This window comes from Rhea americana, unplaced genomic scaffold, assembly GCF_003343005.1.
Source record: "Rhea americana isolate MKP2758 unplaced genomic scaffold, rheAme1 scaffold_0, whole genome shotgun sequence".
Taxonomy (NCBI): domain Eukaryota; kingdom Metazoa; phylum Chordata; class Aves; order Rheiformes; family Rheidae; genus Rhea; species Rhea americana.
In genome coordinates, this window is record NW_028185037.1 from 4,046,264 (window position 1) to 4,052,418 (window position 6,155).

Consider the following 6,155-nt stretch of genomic DNA (forward strand, 5'->3'; position numbering starts at 1 on the left):
TGAGAAATCAATGATGAGCAAAATGTACCTTTTCCTCTTATTTCAAAAACAATGCATCTCTTTACAGATAGAGGGAAAGACGAGGCAGCAGCTTTAGTATCTGTTGTGAGAAAAACCCTGTAACTAACCATAAGGATTTGACTAACATACATTTACTCATTAGTAAATGAGTAGAAGCAAATATGATGTCATGTTAGATTACTTTAACTGCCTTTTCTGACAGGGCAAACTACTGTACTTCATGCAACGTGGCCTCTAATTATTAGTAAGGCTTCTAAAAATATTTGTGAAATGTTACTCTAAGCAATCTTGAAAAACATACCTCAGTAAAATTACTCCAGGGAATGCAGAATTCAAAAATAGTCTGTTTATTAAACTACAAGGATATAATAAACTCATGTCAGCTATTTGGAACTATTTAATATTTTTGTAATATTAGTGTGCTCTTTACATCTATTCTATATGCAGCTGATAGCTTGCTCTTAGTTTCTATCAGCATTCTGAATGACGGGATAAAAAGTCAGATTAAGTTCTTAAATTGAGGAGAAAATACAATTAAGTGTAATCAACAGCAAAATTCCATAGCTAGGAAGGAATAATTAACTAATGCATTGCAAAAGGAGCCTGGACTAACAATGTAATGCTTATCCTCTCTATGCCAGTATCATTCTGGGATGGGAGCACTGGCTAGAAAAGATGAAATAATCTTTCTGTTCCTCTGTTTTGTTAGGAAAGCCTTAGTTGGGTTGCTGTCTCCAGGTTTGGGTGATGCATTTCAAGTAAAATATGAACTGATTCTTTCTAATCTGGAAGACAGCAAAAAATCACTGAAGATGTCAGAAGTATTAAGTGCAAGGAAAGGCTGAGAACTGGGACTGACAGGGACATGTTTAAATAGGGAAAGGCTGCAGGAAATAACCAGAGAATAAAAGTAGACATGGAAAAGAAGGAAGACATAAATTATAAAGGAGACTTAGATTAGACTGGAAACTTAGGCAAAACTTTGTAACACTAAAGAGTTAAAATGCTAAAATAGTTTGACATGAGGTTGGAACAACATCTGTTGGGAATGGGATAGACCTAGCTATCCAAGGCTCTGTCAGGAGAGGAAAAATTGTCTCACACAGCCTTATTTTCTATTATATTGATTTTTGAGGCCCTCTCTGCTAGCTTTTGACGTCTCAAACATTAATGCAAAGTTTTGAAACAATTACTAGAATAATTTGCAGATGCACTAAAGATTCTGGAAGGTTTTTTTTTTTTTTTGGTTTTAGGCCATCACATATTTAACAATATTTCTCTGAGACAACGTTGATCAAAAAGCATTTTTGAACAAGATAGATGCCCAGCTATGGAACCAAATTCTAGAAGACAGAATATGTACAATTACTTGCCATTTAGAACTGCAAAGTCTTTTCCTCTGTAAAGATCTTACTGTAGCAGTAATGTAACACTGAAACAGTATTCTTCCCTTAGATCATATCAGAAGTTAAAACAAAAAGCAGTAAAACAAAAACCTGTAGAGTTTTGGTTTGTAATGCTCATAAACCTTGTTTTTCAGAGGCACTGAAGGTCAATGAGGATTTCACTGATATTTTGCATGAAAAATGTACAGATGCAACAATGATGAGTAATGACTTTTGCTTGTTTTTCATGAATCTGTATTTTTTTTAACTTCAGAGTTACAAAAGTGGCAAATTTTGAAAGTTATTTTACTGTTTCACATTTTTGTTCAAAAAGTAATGCACAATTGCCTTGTCTGTGCAGCCATAGTTTGTAACAGCTTTGAAACCCTTAACAATTTTGAGCATAGAAGAACTAAAGAAACCGTGAGGAATGGCAGCTCTGTAGAAGAGAGCTGCAGCTTAGTGCACCTGCTGAGTGACCAGTTACCGAGCGAGCTCAGCAGCTCCTGATGGCTTGTGGCCTGGCAAGCAAATAGGTGCCAGCTACGCAGCAGCACAGCTCGGGACCGCTGCCATCAGCCTTCAGGAACCATCGTGGAGGTTGACAGCGGGTGCACGACTGGGCTGCGGAGGGAAGCGCAGCATAAGGTTGGGACAGCACCACAGAAAAAAGAATGCGAGTTTGTGTGAAAGCAACTCCATCCGTTTAACTGTTTGTGAGGCAAACTGGCCAATTCTTTATGCTTTCCAATGTTTCAGTTAAGCTGCCTTCTTTCCCACTTCTGATGCGTGACTTAGACTTACAATGCCAGGAACTAAGGTCTCCCTTTCGAAGAGTATGTTGTGGAGAAATAGGTCAGTGCTGAAAAAGTGAGTATCCTTTATTACTTGCATGGTCAGCAGCAACATGGCACTGCCCCAGAGCAGTCTAGGAATTGCCTCGTACACAGATCACTGAAAAAAAAGCTAGTTAAAAATAGCCTCTAAGAAGAAAAGAGGGAAAAAAAGTGCCCCCTTAATTGAGCTATTTTCCAGTGATTTTTATTGGCACATTTGACAAGCAGCAGATTGCATGAAGGTGGTGGAACAAAAGGCTGCGGGGTGGTGAGGATGAAGGGAGAGAGGAACTTAATCCAATTTAAGACATTTGCAAAATGTCGTTATGGTCATTTGACCCAGCAAGAAAGGAGTATCTAGGCTCACTATTTCTTACGGATACAGTCACAGAGAGCTTTTATTTCAGAACAATAAACCTACTTGCTAGCTTGACTAGCTAACAAATCATCGTATGTTACACTTCATTGGAAGCTGAAAAAATCTGCCAGGGAGGTGTTGCAGTATTGCTTTCTCTGCTCTTATATTCTTCTGTAAGTGTTTCCTTGTGGCTGCTTTTGAAAACAGGACACTGGGATAAACAGGTCTTTGATCTGAACTTGTATGGCTGTTTTTACAGATTTTTTTTTAACAGATTATTAGCAAGAAGTATGTTCAGCTAAATCTTGTGAACAAAAGTATGATAAAGTATGGCCTGGAAACTGCTGATCCTGATGAAGGGTTGTGTATCATTGCAATCATGAGCATAAAAAGATTACTAAATGGTTTTGTCAACATTAGTTATTATTAACAGTGGCTAAAAAATAGAACTAGGTGAGAAGCATAGGCTCATAAGGACAGCTTATCAAAACATGCATGGCTTTATCAAAAACATGTATTTTGTAACGGAGAAACAACTACTTATTTCAAAGTAAATATAGTACTATTTTGCATAGCTTTGTATCAGTTTGAAATTACATGGTTATAGTTCCAACTTAAGTGTGTTGCTTAATATTCCTTTTCTAAAAAGGAGGCTGTACAAAGAGACTGAGGTCAAGAAAGACGTTTGAGGGTGTGAATCTTGTTTCTCTTGAAATATTTACTAGAAAAAAAACGTGGCTGGTGGAATTTCAAGACTAATTTGAGCAAGAACTATGTGAGAAAGAGGTTGCTAATTAGGCTTACAGGTCCAGGCCAAATGACGTATGGCCTATTACCTTCCATAATAAGATCCCACTGAATTTTTCAGTATTTCCAAAGCAACATCTTTAAACGTTAAGTGGTATTTAATGAAGTAAACAAAGGTATAATTTTTCCTAGCATATTTTAAATAATTTGTTTAAAAAATTATTTGCCCCAAACTTTTGCCTCATTTTTTTGAAGTGTTCTTGGTCTTTTTTATTTTTGTAATGCAAATATCATTTTTGTTGTGATATGACTGACTTTATATCTGAAACTAACCATAACCTTTAGCATCTGCTGCTTTCTTAAGTTATTCTTTTAAAATACTTTGAATTTTTGCCTATTTAGAGGATACTTTTATAGCATATTGAACATACCATCCAACCATTTCAGAGGTAAAGCACAAAGCAGCTTGACTAAATAGCTTCTTATTAAAAATCTATCTATTGAATATCAATTTGAAGGGTATAATGCACTTCCCAGAAAGCTGCGAGCATGGACGCTCTTGCCCTGAGCAGGCTGCATGGCAAGGCAGCCCAAATGCCCACCGAGTGAGCTGACAGAAAGCATGCAGGTTTTTGCGAGTTCTGTGTCTGAGTTTCATTGAAAATGCAATCACTCTAGGAACCTGCCATTTAAATATTTGAGTTTGATAACCTGGTGGGTTTTTTTTTTTTTGGTCCCCCTCCACCCCATCAGAAAATGCTCAACTAGCTCTAATCAGTGCTGAAGAGGACAGTAAGAACCTACAGCGCTAATTATAGTTTGAGTACCCTTGTTATTGAGGAGTAAGAAAGTATCGCTCTACCTTCCCTTTAACGTAAGTATGGATTACTGCTATTTTGAGTGAAGCATCAAAGGATTAGAAAGTATGCTTTAAAAAGTTATACTTAATTTATGTAATATTTTCATTCTCTGAGGTCTAATTGTCTCTTATCTCTGTTTTAATGCTTACAACACTGTCAAATATTAACCTTTTAGATCAAAATTTTCCATTCCAGGTGTCTGCCTCAGGCAGATTTTCTGTGCAGTTGCAGCTTAAATAGTACTATTTTTCCAGGAAGGAGAGCTGAAAAAAAGCTGTTTATTTGCTCATGCTTAAAACTACATAGCCAGAAAACTCCAGCTGTCCCTACTCCGTGCTTTGGAGCATTTTGGCAGGATCCGCTGGCATTATTTTGGGCATGTTTTCAACTTTTCTGTTAAAGCAAGCAGAAAGATGACTGAGTTGAGACTCAGAAAGTTTCACCTATGTTCTCAGTAGACATTTGTTAACTTTGTCAGCAAAAATCTCAGATGATCTGTTTTATGTTGGGCATTTCCTGTTTCTTCAGGATTGGTCAAAGAGTCTTTATGTGATTCATTGCAGAGGTACAGGACATATACCTGGTTTTCTTTTAATTCCTGCCATACCTGAAGGAAGAAAAAGGCTGTCTTGTATTGTGGAGTACTCTGTTGGCAATTGTCATTTTTCTTTTCCTCTTTTTCACATTGTGCAAAGAATATCATAACAAAGTAGTAGCTTGGATGAGGATAATAATACAGAAACAGAAAGCAGAGTCTGAGAGCGCTAAGCCAAGAACATGAATATAGGAAATGAAGCTAGAGAAAAGGAGGAAGAAATGCCTAACCACTTCTTAGGAACATTAAACTCTGCTTAAACAAGCCTTTATGCAAGCTGCTACTTCTTTTGTGTGGAATTCCTTTTGGCACAGTATCTAATACACAGAGTACAACATCATCCCTGACAAAATCTTGTAGCACTCAAAATCATTGCCACCTGATTTCATAGCAAAAGGATAACAGCGGAAAGAACAGGGGTTAAGAGCTTGACTTCTAGTCTTTATCTCCCACGCTGTGGCTGTCTGCATCAATCTATGCCCTAGCATGCAATGTGGACTGGAACACCTGGAGGAAGCAGGACTTCCCCCTCTGTGATTAGAGTATACCTGTGTGCTCCACAAGTTCAGCTCTTAATCACTTCCTTGCTGTGTGACCAAGGGACCTTGCAATTCCTGGCAGAAATGATTTGAACTTGACAGCACCCAGGTACACACAGTACAAATCCCAGGAGAGGTGGGAGCCAGTGTAAATTTTGGAGTTAAATCTCAAGGGCCAAAACAAGCAGGAAAAAAGTATTAAGGGCAATCTTAATTTTGCATTTCTTAAATTATAAATTATCAAATCTTACTCTGCAAAGCTTTTGTATGCAATGATACGTTTAGATTGTCTAAGCTAGACATAAGGATGATAACAGAACTAAGTAAAACTGTTAGAAGTGCACGCATGTTACAAAAAAAGGAAAGAAAAAAAAATCAAAGCCCATTATGAAATAGCTTAAGTTTTGCTCAGAGATCTGGCTATCACAAAGAAACTATCCTGCATTAATTTCTTCCTCAGTTTGTGTGCAGTCAGTCCTCTTAACTATGTCAACAAGGTTAATGAAACACCACTGAGATCATCTCTGTACATACTGCCTTATATGATGCCAATATGAGAAGTATTCTTGTATTTTATTCTGATCAGAAAAACATTAAAGTAGTCTCATTTACATATTGCTGAACAGAACAGATGCTATAGGTTTCCTGAAAAATCCTTAGAATCTGCATTTCTATTCAAAATACTTCCAGTTTTGTTTAAAATGCCCTGTCACGAGTATCAGAAGCAATACACAATAGACTTCACTGACTGGTAGGCTTGCAGCAAATCAGCACATTCTGCAACAGTTAGTGAAAAACAGAATACAACCTCCCA